Source organism: Anas platyrhynchos, chromosome 1 (genome assembly GCF_047663525.1).
Source record: "Anas platyrhynchos isolate ZD024472 breed Pekin duck chromosome 1, IASCAAS_PekinDuck_T2T, whole genome shotgun sequence".
NCBI lineage: Eukaryota > Metazoa > Chordata > Aves > Anseriformes > Anatidae > Anas > Anas platyrhynchos.
In genome coordinates, this window is record NC_092587.1 from 189,818,352 (window position 1) to 189,833,324 (window position 14,973).

The 14,973-nt window shown below is 47.5% G+C and overlaps 1 long non-coding RNA gene across 1 annotated transcript; it reads right to left on the bottom strand.

The window, feature by feature from the left end:
* Positions 1-1,191: 1,191 nt before the first annotated feature.
* LOC119714439 (uncharacterized) lies at positions 1,192-3,658 on the bottom strand. Its single transcript, XR_005261662.2, has 3 exons — positions 3,372-3,658; positions 2,990-3,211; positions 1,192-2,318 (listed from the first exon to the last, which is right to left on the bottom strand). It is a non-coding gene; the product is annotated as an uncharacterized lncRNA (long non-coding RNA).
* Positions 3,659-14,973: the final 11,315 nt, after the last annotated feature.

The window sequence follows — 14,973 nt, forward strand, 5'->3', positions numbered from 1 at the left end:
CTCTATTTAACAAGAAACTATGAAGTGGTTAAATATTTGAAGTTCACTTCTAAATAAGATTGTCTAAAGCTTAAAAATTGCCATGCCTTCCTGTTATTTCAGCAGAATATAGAAATGCTCCTGGATGAAGTAAAAAGGCAGCGTGCCCTGTGTCATCAGGAAGGAGATGGGTGAATTATTTCGTATGAACATTACTCAGTAGCTGAGCTGGAGAGCTGAGCCTGCTGCCCACTGCACTGCCAGCCCTGTCGCGTTGTTACAAGGTGCTCCCGACCTCTGAGTAGGATTTTGCCTCCTGTCATCCCCAGAACAGGTCACCCAAAGAGGCTGAGCAATCTCCATCCATGGGGTTGTTTGAAACCCAGCCAGGCTGAGCAGCCGAACCTAACTGGAACCTCTTCAAGCAGGGCGTGGACTGGTTGGCACCAAGGTGCCACTGCCAGCAGAGCAGGCAGACAGCACTGCCATGTCTGGGAGCAATGAACAAACCCACAGTACCGCCAGCCAACAGCACACAGCCCCACGAGATCCAGCAAGAGACCCAGAATGGGGTCAGGCACACACCCGGCATCACCCCGCTGCTGGACCTGCACATTTCCATGGTGAAAGTGGAGAGCTAGCTACAGCTTTGCTGGTAAAAGGACAAAAAGACTTCTCTAATTCTACTTTATATTGCATTACTTTGCTTAAAAAAAAAAAAAAAAAAAAAGGTAGGAGACATTTTGGTGTTCAGTGCGGAACAGTGCTTTATCAAAAATTCCCTGCACAGCACCAGAAATGTGTGATCTGCACTTTGAATAAATATTTAACACCTAAAATGGAGACTCCAACTTTGATCGGGGACCACACTTGGGAATAAATAGTCATTGCTTTTTAAATTGCTGCAGTTAAGCTATAGCAGGTTATATACAGCAGTTATATAAAGCTATGTACGAGGAACTGTTTCCATGCCACCAGGCCAGGAGCAGAGCATGAGTTATGCAATAGTTAGGCTGAGGCAGTCTGTCCGCGGGAATCCATATTCCTCACCCTGAGATTTCACATCGGACGTTTATAACCTGGGCAAGAAAATGGATTTTCATAGGAATACATATCTATTAATCTTACTCAAACACGGCATTAAAAATGCTCAAAGCATTTTAAAAAACAAATTAGAATTGAGTTGCCCAAACTGTTCAGCGTCCAGCCTCTTCCTCGGGTGCTGATCTCTTCTCTCAGACAAGGCAGCGTGTGCTACCTCCCACCCGACCTGCAACCATCAGCACACTTCTGAAGGGTGGCAGCCTTGGGTAGACACCTCATCTATCACACACAGCTCAGGGCTTCCTCCTCACGTCCCCTTTTCCACCTGGCAGCTTTACCCAGATTGTGGATTTCCCATGTGCCTGGCACTGCCCTGCATCACCCCCATCACCTCTCCTGCAAGGCTGCTGTTCAGAGAGGAAAGCAATGAGTGAAAGAGCTTCCCTGTCTGCCCTAGCATTGGGATGGGTTGCCCAGGGAGGTGGTGGAGTCACCATCCCTGGGAGAATTCAAGGAAAGGTTGGACGTGGTGCTTGGGGACATGGTTTAATGGGTGACATTGGTGGTAGGGGGATGGTTGGATCAGATGATCTTGGAGGGCTTTTCCAACCTTAATGACTCCGTGATTCTGTGATTCTAGCAGAAGACAGCTACTGGCTCACCATGCGACTCCAGAGGATAAAAAAATAATTCAGCTCTCCACATGGCCCAGCTGCAGCCCATGTGCCATGGTGCTGGAGCCGCACACTGAGCCTCCAGCGATAAGCATAGAAAAGCAGCTTGTGCATTAAAGCTTTATACGTAGTTACTGTATAATATATGTTACCTGTTGCAAGGGGAATTATTTGAGTCTTTCTCTTCTTAGAGGTTTCTAACAGCCATCTCAGCCCAAGGAAGGCTCATTACCTGGTGTATGAAGCCAGCCTGGAAAGCCTGGAGCTGCTCCTGGGCTGGCACCTTCTGCAGGTTTTCAGTCACACCAGGAAACCTGCAATCATTGAAGGATTTTTTTTCTTTTTTTTTTTTTTTCAGGCTATTTGTCCATAGCTTGTTCACAGCTGTGTGCATTTGACCCGTGGCCCCGCAGACAGGCTGTCCCCCTCATGGCCTCTGGTAGCCAACATCAGCTCAAGAGCCACGGGTGCAAGAGGAGCTCTGGGTCTCAGAGGGCTTGGATAAAGCTGCTGCAAGTCATCCTTCCCATGCTGAGGTGGGAAGCACAATCAGCTCAGGGCAGAGGAGCAGGACAGCTTGTGGGTCACCCAGAACAAGAACCAGCCCGTGTCAGAGGTCACCTGCAACAAGACCGTGCTTGGGATGAAATGGGAAGCTGCCAGGGAAGGGAGGCTAATGCCAGCTTCATAAAGATTTACCAAAAGAGAGCATTGCCAGGGAGAAAACACTAAATTAGTTTCATATAAAAACTAACAAATTCCTTGCCCAACCTAACAGAAACAAAATCTTTTCTTGATGACTTTTCGCAGTTGGACAGCAGCAGAAAACCTTTCGGTAAATGTTGAGGAGATGAGTCTCTCTCCTCTCGCAGCTGCCCCCAGCACCGAGGGAGATGAGATTACATGAGAGCTACAAAAGGCCAAGCATTAGCAGAGGTAAGAAGCGCTGTCCTGAGAGGATGCTGCAGCTGCCTGGGCCATAGCAGGGGAGTGACCGTGGGCAGCGATGTCCCTGCAGGATTGTGCTCCTCTTTCGGACTCTCTGACACGAGGTCCTGGATGCCCAGCTGGAGTTTGACCCAATCAAGAGGGCTACAGCAGAAGAAACAGCAAAACGAAGCCAGCAGGAATGTGATGGGGCTTGCAGGAGCTGCCAAGCATTGCTTTGGTGCCTGCCTGGCTCCCGAACCCAGAGGAGCGACCTTACCAGAGCCAGCACAAGAAGCTGACGGGCACCCTGAGGGGCTGAAGCTACCTGCTGCAGGTAAGCAGGTTGCAAAGGAGAAACTCACCCTGTGCCAGAGACACCTGCAAGTTCCTGGGGCTGCCCAAGCACAGCCCCACCGTTTGCATGCTCCGGAGGGCGAAGCAGCCGCGCTGGGGGCTGCCAGCACGGCAGAGCTCCGGCGGCTGCAGACATTGACTGAGCTCTGCAGAGCACGGGGCTGGTCTGAAGGCAGGAGGAGAGAAATGAGAACAGGAATCAATTACAGCCAGGCAGACAGAACTCATACCTGCCACAAATGGAAGAAAATTGAAAAACGGTCACAGCCTTCAGTAGTAATAAAAGGTGAGCGGCTCAGCCCGGGCGAGGGGCTGGGAGCAGGGCCCGCAGGAGCACCCCCCGAGGAGGACGGGCTGGGTGCTGAGGTCTCCTGAGCCCCCTGCACTTACCTGTGTGACCTCAGCGACCTCCCCAAGAGCTTTCAGATAACACTGCACTTTTCAGATAACGCACACACCCGTCTGTGCTGGTTGAGGGATGATTGACAGTGAATAATTAAAGTGCTATAACAATTCTCCTGATATTTCACTGACAGAGAGACAGGCAGAGATGTGTGTATGTGGCAGAGCACAAAGTAATTACACACATCTAGGGCTTCACTTTTTTTCTAGTCTCAGCTGCTTGGCAGTTTCCTCAAGTTGCCTGCGCTCGTAGCCAAGTTTTAATCACTGTTAAATCACACCATATGACTTGCATTTGGGAGCACTTTGTCAACATCAAAAATAAATATTATTCCCACAAGGAATCCAGCTGGCCTCTAATTAGGTTTCAGAATATATCAATTAAGGTGTTAACGTGCTGTCCGATGATGAAAGCCGTCATCCCATCAGCTCCTAGAAGATCAATACAACCGTGTGATAGGAGATATCCACCCATTCATTTTCCTGGCAAATGAATCAATATCACAATTTTAATGGGACCGGCCATTAAATGAATGTTATTCCTGAAGACCCAAAACCAAACAAAACCAAGAGCATACAGTCTAGCAGCATTTTTCAATAGTTGCAAACTTCTTTAGTCCTGAAACTTCTCACTGCAAAGAATGGCACTTGAATAACAGCAGCGATACCGCTAATACAGCTAATCACTGCCCTGAGCTCCAGGCTGTGCATTACAGGGCACTGCTCTCCTTACTTCTCTGAGGAGCTATCTCCTAGCATTACCTTGCTGCCAAGGAAATGTGCATGAGATAGCAGAAAAAATAAAAAATCACAACAATTTGCATTTGCTGCCATTCCTTCCACTGTGCTGTGTTTCTCATAAGAAAGTAGCCAGTAGCATTTGCTTCTTCAGAAGTCCCAACAAACCCCATGGATTTCACGGGCACCTGGGCAGCGTCTGAAACACCTGCAAGCCAGGTTTGCTGCATTTATGCTTCATTTTGAGATTCACCTGGGTCTGTTCCTTAACCCTGAGTTTTGCTAGGCGATGCTGGGGCAGTGGCACGAGCTCCAGCACCGAGCTCCCAGAGTGCCACTGCCCAGCACACAGGGTCAGGGATCAAAGCAGAGGTCAATACCACATGAAAACATCTCTTGGAAGTGTTTCTGTGAACTGGGGGAAAATCCTAGAGGAAAATCTCCGATCAGACCTAAAAATGGATCACGAGTCAGCTCCGCTTAGACTGACAGAGGTACAAAATGCTACGAAAGCGCCTTGGCTGTGTCAGGGGCTGTCATCGCCTGCTGCAAAGCGCTTGTCAAACCACAAGTGAAGCTGAGACAACGGCAGCTTTCTCATATTGCTGGTGAGAACACATTTGCATCACTGCTCGCAACAGGCGATCATTAGTGCAAAGTGTTTGACTCTACAGTGAGCATTCGAAGTGCAGCATCCAACACAAGCATCTCTCTACCTCCCCCTGCTCCCAGGTGGTACCTGGACGTTTTCATTTCCATCTCCTTCATCTCCTGAAGACTCCAGACCTCTGTTCACATTTCACATCCAGACACTGAGCAGGCAAACCCACAGCTGATCCGAACTGACACAGATCCACTGGGTGCTGCTGGTGGCCACCAGCTACGTTTCTGGCCACAGAAATCTCCTGGTCCAGACAATGCAGATTTGTCTCCTTGCTTTCCAAACAGCCCCTTCCAGGCTGGAAGACACTCCTCTGGGGACATGGTCACTGGTGCCACCTGCCCTGCTGACATCTCTGGGTGGAGGACAGGCCCAGAAACAGCCCGTCTGGATCCACATCTTCTGTTTGCCAGAGCCTCGCTCATGGTTAGTAAATAACAATTAACACCACTGCCAACACAGGGATTAGGGTGTGTTTTCACATATGAGCTCAGATTTTGCAGATGCAAAATCAGTCCCTTGTCTCATTCTGAGGGTTTCTCCATCCTTTTCTTGCCAGCCACCAACTCCAATGACAAACCCATGGTTTGCTCCAGGAGAGAAGGCAAAATGAACCTGGAGTGAGCTCAGGGGCTACTTCCAATGCTAACGCTTGCTGCCGTTGCTATTGCCTACAGGAGCTCCAGAGCAAGATCCTGCCTTGGGTATCTTCAGTCCCTGCTCAGATCTGCTTCACAGATGAAGGAACTTTCTGTTTCCTCTCCCGAGTATAGGCAACTCTAAGTACGTTCTTGTTTTAACACTACATTGAATTATAACTCCTTCCTGACTCTGTGTAATTACTTCTGTGGTGGAATTGCATATGCATCAAGCGCAAGTTCCTGAAAGAACAGCAGAGACAGAAGCTGCTCCTGAACAAAAGGCACGGGCTGGTAAAATGAACCAGTCACCCTTTCAGTTGCATTCACCACCGGGGTGCCAGAAAAGAGCTGAGTTCTTTCCCCTCCTTTACAAACCATTTCTCCACCCAGTTCGGAAAGGGCCTTTGTAAGGCCACCAGACAGCGATGAGAAAGGAATCCATGGTTTCTGTGCTAATTTGCAGATTTATGTTTTGTTGGTGACTGATTACTGCTGAACTCTACCAAAGCTGTAAGAAACTTTGAAGCACTGCAGCAAAGTGCCTGAGCTAAGCACACAGCTCCCAAAGGACTGATTTACACAGCTCATGGGCTTTCTTTCTACCAGCCCTCATGCAGCCTGTCACCACCTGTCTGAGGCTGCTGCTCAAACAACATACTGAACAGAGAAGTGTTACTTAAGCAGAATTTTGTTTATGAGATAGATTGTTTATAAGAATAAAAAGAGATTTTTTTTTCAAAAAGTGGTCTGAAGTGAACAAAAATGCTTTTTCCCCTACATCACACAGAATCACAGAATTTCTAGGTTGGAAGAGACCTCAAGATCATCGAGTCCAACCTCTAACCTAACACTAACAGTCCCCACTAAACATCATCCACTCCTGTTTTCTGGTAGAGCACAGGTCATCTCTTGGAGGGCTGTAAAAGGCTGCATTATGCTGAAAGCAGCCTGGAAAATCCCATCCCTACCAAGGTCTTGCTCTTGAAGAACAAAAAGACAGAGGATTTGCCGTATGAGCAAATTGTCCCAAAGTGTCCCTTTCAGCCAAGTCATCATCAGCCCAGTTTTTACATCCTTTTTTCATATATATATCCCACCACTGCTGGGCCAGGGCAGGTCTCCACGATGTGGCATGGCACAGTGCAGTGCCGTGCACCTCCCAGCAGTGAGGACCAAGCAGCCTTAATCTGCCCTTTTGGACCTCCACCACCAGTTTACCATGGCTCTCCCAGCCCCTACACCAGCTCTGGGGGATCTGCCTGCCGCTCTGGCTGCTGTTTCATAATGCTCTGGCTAAATATAGCTCCTTGAACACATCTCCAACTAGTAAGTGCTGCTTGGTGTGAGCAAAGGTGACAGGTCATGAGCTGGGCCATCATTTCTCTGGAGCTGGGGTTAAAAGTGAGGCTTTTTGTCAGAAATGCCAGCCCTGAGCCCACCCCTGCTCTTGACAAACCAGCAGGATTTTTATTCCTGACCTCGAGGTATGGAAGTTGCCCAGCATTTCAAAGAATCAACCCGGTGACTTTCAGACACTTTGAGGGGTGCTTAAAGCATGACCGTAAATACACAGAGAGATCCTTGGTCAAGCTGCAGGTTGCAGGCTGGTGCCAGGGGTTCTTCAGGCACTGACGGGAACAAGAGGGAACGAGCAGGAGACCCTTTCAACACACAACAAACCTGGTGTCTCCTTCTGGAAAGGAAGGCAGAGGCACCAGCAGGATTTGCACCCAGAGGACCATTGCACCCAGCAGAGCATTGCAGCCAGACCCAGATTCTCTTCCCAGCTCTGCCACTGGCTCAGAGTTAACCTGGAGTGAAAAACCTGGCTTACAAAATGAGTGCAGCACTGACCACAGCCCAGGAGTGTTGAGAACTTCCCTAATACCCTGCCGAGGAGCCCTACAATCTGCAGCAGAGACTGTGCACTTTGTTAGCTGCAGCTGAATCCCAGAGCAGCAAATGTCAGCTGAAGCACCTATTTTTAATTGCAATGAGCCATGCTAGAGAGGTTTTCATTTCTGTTCATACATAACACCAAAATTGCTCTTCATGGGATAATCACCCATTAATCTGATCAAGATCGTGGTTTTCTTAATGGTGTGGTAACTCAATGCAACAATTTCAGTAAAATGAAAAATTTCTCCTCTCACTCCAGCTTGAGCGTTGTGCATTTCCACACACTGTGATCTTCCTTACGCTGTGCATAGCATCAGCCTCTGAAGGACTGGCACTATTTTCTCTCTGCTTGGCCACAGGCTTAGTGTTCTCCTAGGGCACCACTTGCCCAGAGAGCACTGGTTGCACCAAGGACATGCTCGGGACTTGCAAAACAGAACCAGGATTTGCTCTCAGCAGTTCCCACATTGACCAGGGAACACCAAAGGACAGTGATCCTGCTGGCTGCTCCACTGAATCTTGGACACATTTCAGATGACATAGAACAGGTGAGAGCTGGCAGTGCAAAGGCGACATGTTCCTCACTTCACATGTGAACCATGACAAATCTGCACAGTTTTATGTATAATAAATGCAAGTCTAATCAAAGACACTCTCCACAGGTAGCCAGGTAACACACTGCAGACGGCCTCTGAGAGCTACCTGGGACATGCTCTGACCCTGGATTGCAGAAGGACTGATGTGGGCAGCTCAGCTTTGCCTTTGGTGGAAGGAGAGCACACAACACAATCAGAGCAAATATCTAATCTAAATCTTAAAAAGAATAGATTTAGATTGGATATTTGGAAGAAATTCTTTATTCTGAGGGTGGTGAGGCCCTGGCACAGGCTGACCAGAGAAGCTGTGGATGCCCCATCCCTGGAGGTGCTCAAGGCCAGGCTGGATGGGGCTTTGGGCAGCCTGGTGTGGTGGGAGGTGTCCCTGCCCATGGCAGGGGGCTGGAACTGGATGATCTTTGAGGTCCCTTCTAACCCAAACCTTTCTGTAATTCTGTGACCTTGAGCTGGGAGACATCAATCCCACATTTCAGGGATGATCCTCATGCGGGCACAGGCATGCAGGAGCACTGCTGGAGGCCAGCAGCATCATCCTCTGCCCTGCATGGCCCCAGTGGTCTCCAGAGGCACCTCTCACCCTGGCTGCAAGGCTTCACGTGGAAGGGTACATGGCAGACACTGAGGGAACAGAACTAGAAGACTGAGACGAGTCAAGGCAGCTGTGAGGAGGTGCTGGAGAAGGAAATAGCCTCCTGTTGGGCCTGGCTGCCCAAGGAGCCCATGGAGGCTTTGCCCCTGGGAGGCTGTAGCAGAACAATAATAGACAGCAGACCAGGAAAATGGCGTGGTTAGGGGGCTGCGAACTGAGGGACAGTATTAGGTGGGTTACCACAGAGGAGCAAATTCTCACCTTTGTGTTTCCATAATGGGAAAAAAAAAAAAAAAAAAAGATTGTGTGGTGTCACTCGTTCCTGCAGAAGCGGTGGCTGCTGCAGTCACATACATTAACTGAACACAGAATGGATGCTAAAATCACTGCAGAGCTAAATAGACAAGCTCATATTTTCATTTAGTTAAGAAAAACTGCCCCTCTTAATGCTTTATGACTTGGCTGACAGAAAGAAAATTTCAGTGGCTGTGCAGACAGTCAGCAGTAGATGGGAAAATGATGAATATTTACAATAAGGAGGAGAATATTTAGGTGGGATATTGAATATTTCCCACAAGAAATGTGAGTGGGAATTGTTAAATATCTAAGACCCCACATTATCACAGAGAGAGTCGCATGCTGAATGTACAGAATAATTCTCTAAGTAGCAAATGCAGTGGAAGAGCTTATCTTAAACACAGTCTTGCAAACCAGCATAGCTTGCCGGATCACACGTGTCAAACAGAGAGCATTTGGTCAGATTTCAGGAGACCAATGCTTGTGTGTGCACCGACAGTCACGGACAGTGCAGGACAGCTGAGCACACCGGCCCCCAAGCATGTCTCAGGGCCAGTTTATGAGGGGTGGCAGCCTCATGCCTCCAGGATAACCATGAATCCATGGAGGTGGGAGCCATAAGCCCATCTTGCACTTGGCTGACAAAGCCGAAATAGTCCCTTCAGCCCAATCTGTCCGATGTGGCTGTGCTGCTTTGCTGAGGTTTTCTGTAGATCTCTGATAATTGAGTTCCCGTGAAGGGAAGAGCATTATTCCCTGTGGTTTGTGTAGCTGCAAGTTTGTGTTTTTACAGGAAGGAAAGCTCTCAGTGAAACTGCCAAATTGCAGCACCATCCCCATGTTTTGCATTAAGTTAAATTCAAGCCCATGCTGGCCCAGGGCCGTGGGCTCCATCCTCCTCACCAGCACTGGGTGAGCTGCCAGGAGCACCCATGTGGGCATGGAGGGGCCCACCAAGAGGCTGGAGAAGCCACCAGCCACAGCCACCTCCAGCCCCATCTCCCCCTCCAGCTTTTGCTCTCCTCTCAGCCCCTTCGTGGTGCCCACCCTTAGCAGGGGGAGATGATATCCAGCAGTGGGACCACCCTGAGCAGAGAGCTGGGAGGGTCTGCAGCAGGCTGACAGTGGCCCAGTCCTACCCTCTGCCCTTGGAGGATGGAAACAAGAAGCTCAGATAAATTCACTTGGAAAAATAAAAAAGAAAAAAAAAAAAAAGAAAAAAAAAAAGAAAAAAAAGGGGAGAGAGAGACCTTCATGCAGAGTTTTTACCCTTCCTTGACTTTATTTAGCAAGTTTCTGGAGGAGAGCAGCTCTCTTAGCCAGGCAGTTCTGCATCACTAACAGCTTGGTATTGTTTATGCCGAAATTAGGTGCTGAAGAAGCACATTGGTTTGCAAAAAAAATGTATCAGCATCCACAAGAAGAAGCAGAAAGAGTAAATGGGCCTAATTAGTCACTAGACAAGGAACTAGATTAGCACATTCTTACACATAGATTTAAGAAATGCAAGCTCTTCATCCTCCCCGGCACACTTGCTGGAGAACATGTTTTTATGGAAAGAAAGACTTTCTGAATAGCTGCATGGGTCAAGGAGCACCGGCCCCAGCAGCTACGGCCAGACGCCTGTGGCAGATCCTGGACAAGAGCCCCAGGGGGGCAGTGGAGGGGCTCCCCCTGCATGGTGGGCCCTTGCAATCCCCTCCACCAGCCTTCTGCTGGGTCAAGTTTAGGAAAGGCAGTTTGTGGAGTTTTCAGGAAAATAGTTGTCAGCAGGGCCATAGGTGTGAGGCCTACAAGGCCCAGTCCGTGGCATCACCTAAACCTGGAGCACTGCTCTGCTGGCAGGGACACCGAACCCCTTGTGAGAGGGGTGGAAGGGCTTTTGCAAGAGGGTGCCCAAGACAAGCTTGACATAGGATGAAGAGATTTGCAAAGGAAAACCCTAAAAGTCAGATAAAAGCAAATACCATTACTTATCTCTTGGTGGAAGAGAGGGGGCTCATGTATTTCAGCCAGCGTTAGAGTGAAGAGGGATGGTTGCTGCCCACAGTAACCTCACTGGTTATTTTCTATTATGTTTCTTAGCCATGTCCTGGGTCTCCATCACACAACTGTCCCTGCAGGCCAGGAACCCTGAGGGCAGGTTTAGCAGCACCCATCTATTTATTAATTGTGGTATTTACCATGACTGTGAACTGTGAGCAGGACATCTGTCTTCCCTTCTGGGAACAGGATCCATCTGCAAGCTGACTTGCATTTAAGCATGCAATATTTTGCAGGATGACACCAAACCATTTACTGAGTTCCCAGCATTTCTGTGCACTCATTAGTGACCATTTTAGCCAAAGCCAATCAGGATACTGTTGCACAGATACTCAGAGTGTTTGTTAATAGTGAAAAACCTAAATTACTGGGATCTGTGCGCATGGCATCACTCGTGGGGAATCCAATTCCCAGCAGGGCCATCAGCTGCTTTCTGGTGGCAACAAGAGTCTCCATCACAGGCTCCTTGCAGCTGCGTCTTCAGCTGGACCAGGAGAGACTCCTTGGACCTCTGTTTTGCTCAGTTCTTGGCACCTAACCAGTCTTGGTCCTATACAAACATCCTTCCACATGCATTGGGGTTGGACCCGATGATCTCTTGAGGTCCCTTCCAACCCCTACAATTCTGTGATTCTGTGATTGTTTGCTGTTACTGATGTGCCTTAACTACATAAACATATCCTTTAAATATCTTAACTACATGTAGAAGACTGTCCTGTGTCAACACTTCCGCAGGAACAAGTTCTCTCGACTATTTCCAAATGTGTTAACTGCACACAACAGCCTAGGTGGGTCTAGGACACTTCCCCAGGACTTCCATCACCACACCTGGGCACACAGACTGGGCCAGGCACAGCTGCTGGCTTGGGGAGAAATTCTAAATCCACCCAAAATCCCCACCTGGAGGGCTCCTGCCAGCCAAGTGCTAAGCTGGGAGGCCAGGAGTGAGCTCGCGCTGCTGCTGCAAGACCCGGGATCAGACCCAAGGCAAGGCAAGTTTGTCCGCCTAGGAACAGCCCTTGTATTGACAGCACAGCATCGATTGGAAGCACGATAGCAAGTTTTTCAGTGCAATTGAGTGTGTGCTGGAATAGATTCATTGGTGCTAGGAGAAAGGGTTCACACATAATATGTGCTCGTAAAAAAGGAACACAAAGTTCTTTAAAAACAGAAACATATCCTGATGTCTTCCACAAAGGCCTGGTTACATCTCCAATTAAATAAAAACCCTGCTTGGGGAAGTGGCATCAAAAAAGCCATGACCCTGCCGAGATGTAATTCAGAAGACATTTGTGGTGACTAGGAAGCTTAATTAGGTCCTAAGGTACATCCATTAACTTTCATGTGGGATAAACACAGGCTGCATCTCGGTATAATCTAATGCAGTTGGTGGAGAGGATCACACCAGCCTGGCCACTGAAAGTGCAGGCTGATGAAGGGACCATTTCACAGGTGCAGCACGATGAATGGATGACAGCCTTGCAAAAAGATGAGCCAAATTTCGTACCACCTTAGCTGTGACAAGCAAATGCACAATAACATTCCCTTTACAGGCTGTACTTACACGCCGGCATTTTGGTAACAGCTTAAGTTTAGCATCAGAGGCACAAGCATGCACGGGAGAGGCTGTGTGTAGCGCTGCAAAAGCCACAGGCAGGAACATCATCCGCCGTCAGCATCCCGTGCGTGGTTGGGAGCACAACGCTCGTTACTTCCCTCTTAACGCCACTGAAATCTCAGCATGGCTACTTCTCAACTCAAAAGGATCTCACATACTGCTCCACAAAACTAATTTACTTTAATTAAACTTATCTATATTTTATAGACAAAACACATCTCAGATGATGTGCAAAACTTGCAGATAGCGTCTACCCAAGAGATTCCACTCCTGGGTAAATCTGCGAGCTGATAGCCCTGTGTAATTTAAGCAATCATTTTTACATGACTGAATCTGATAAATAGTTTTCTTTGCAAAAAGAATGGCTTCCAGCCAGAAGTGGACAAAAATAGGCAATGCACAACGCATTCTTGGAAGAGGTAGACTTCTCTCGACTGATTTAATCATAGCAGAAGCTCCTAGAGGGCCTGAAAAGAATCTTCTTCTGCACTGGGCTTTCTAATTTGTGTTCTTAACTGCCTCATTTGCCTTTAAAGTTTGGGGAGTACTTCATTACAAAAGCATTCACGTGGTATAAACTAAAGCCTCGATAGCAATTTTTATGATTTGTAAGGACGTCAACGATGCAATTTTCTAGCATCTAGTTCCACCTTTTAGAGATAAAACTTGAAGATCCTTCTGAGAATAAAAAAATTAATCTGCAAGGATGAGATTGAATTCAGAGGAGCTACAAACACCAGAGAAGAGAGTAATAAAACAAAGAAATCTAATAAAACATGGTCAAAAAGGTGTGGTAATAGCCTTTTCTTACTAAAACTATTGATCGGAAACTTTCTTTCTTTTGGAGTTGGGCTGTGTTCTGGATCTTCTAGCTCGAGGCACGCTGGGCGCAAGGCTTGGCTCCCCTCCACACAAGGTCACAATGAAATTAAAAGGGATGCTTCTGCCCTCCAGCTGTTCCCAGCCTTCTGCCCAGTTAGCAGAACGGATGGCACCGGGATTCATCTGTTTCAGCACGGAACCAACCAGCTTGATTTCAGCTCTGCTTTGAAAGCTCCTGTTGTTATTCAGGGGAAGGTTACAGCTGGGGCAGGGACCTCCAGCAGAAAAGCAGCAACATCCTGAACCACAGTGGCCATTTCTGCAGCACAGCCCAGCTCAGCATCCCTGCTACAAAGCACAATCAATCTCACAAGAAACAAGCATGAATCAGGTCAAATCAGAGTAGCACAGTAAGGAAAAATATCCATTTGCAACCTTTACCAAGACACATTTTCTTCTTGTGTTTTATTTCAGATTTTATCATATGTATCCAGGATTATAGGAACCCGCAGGGTCACTTCAGTATCTTCAGATCTTGCACTACTTTTTATAGTCTGAATTGAATGTTCTCTGCCATAGCTCTCTGGTTTTTAATGTTTTGCTTCAGGCATTTCTCTCTCTTTATGAGTCTGGCCAGAGAGCAGGACAGAGCAGCCACTGCTCGAGCAGGGCTCAGTCAGTTGCAAGAGGAATAAAAATTATTTTTTATTTCAGTTCATATCATATTTAAAGGAAAACACCCGTTAAAATGCTAAAAAATAATTTGCAATCACTTATGTCAGAGCCTAAATTTCTCATACTCTTCACCCAATTTAATGTGCTGCATCGGTAAGCTCTTTACAAAGTGACCACCTAACAGAAATTTCTATGATGCGGAAGCAAAGCAGTATATCTGCAATGACACCTCTACGTGCCTCATGAAAACACTGCAAGCTGAGCACCTTCAGTTGCTAGCACATTTAATGTCATCCTATTTAACTAATTAAAAAAATAAATAATAGCTCTTCAATGCTATCATGACTTTTACCTGTCTTCCAGTTTCCATCTAGAAGAGGCTTGAATCAAATTGTAATAAATTATCCAATAAATGAAGGGCTCTATTCTTCTGTATGTGACAAACCAAAAATTTTAGACTCTGAACAAAACCCCGCTAAAGTATACGATACATATGTATATATGTGTGTAACATACAGTTTTAGAATTAGCTAAACGTAGTAGATTTAGCCTTAACATAACACCTAGCTATAAATCAACACGACGGAACTGTTCTAGCAGCAGAAGGAAATCGATCGCTATTAATGTAAAGTACAGGCACAAACTAATATGAAACCCCATTACTTAAAACAAGATTTCCTGCTTGGCAGCTGAAGGATTTCTCCTGGCCGGTGGCCTTGGGAGATGCTGGCTGCCATAGCCAGACCTCGGTGCCGCTGCCACCCACGCAGGAGCAGCTCCACCTTCCCCGCTCCCAGGGGAGCTGCAGGAAGCCTGAAGGCACAGAACCACAGGACTGTAGGGGTTGGAAGGGGCCTCCAGAGATCATCGGGTCCAAACCCCCTGTCAAAGCAGGTTCCCTAGAGCAGGCTGCCCAGGCAGGCGTCCAGATGGGCCTTGAATATCTCCGGAGAAGGAGATATTTAAAGATATTAAAAGATATTTAGAGAA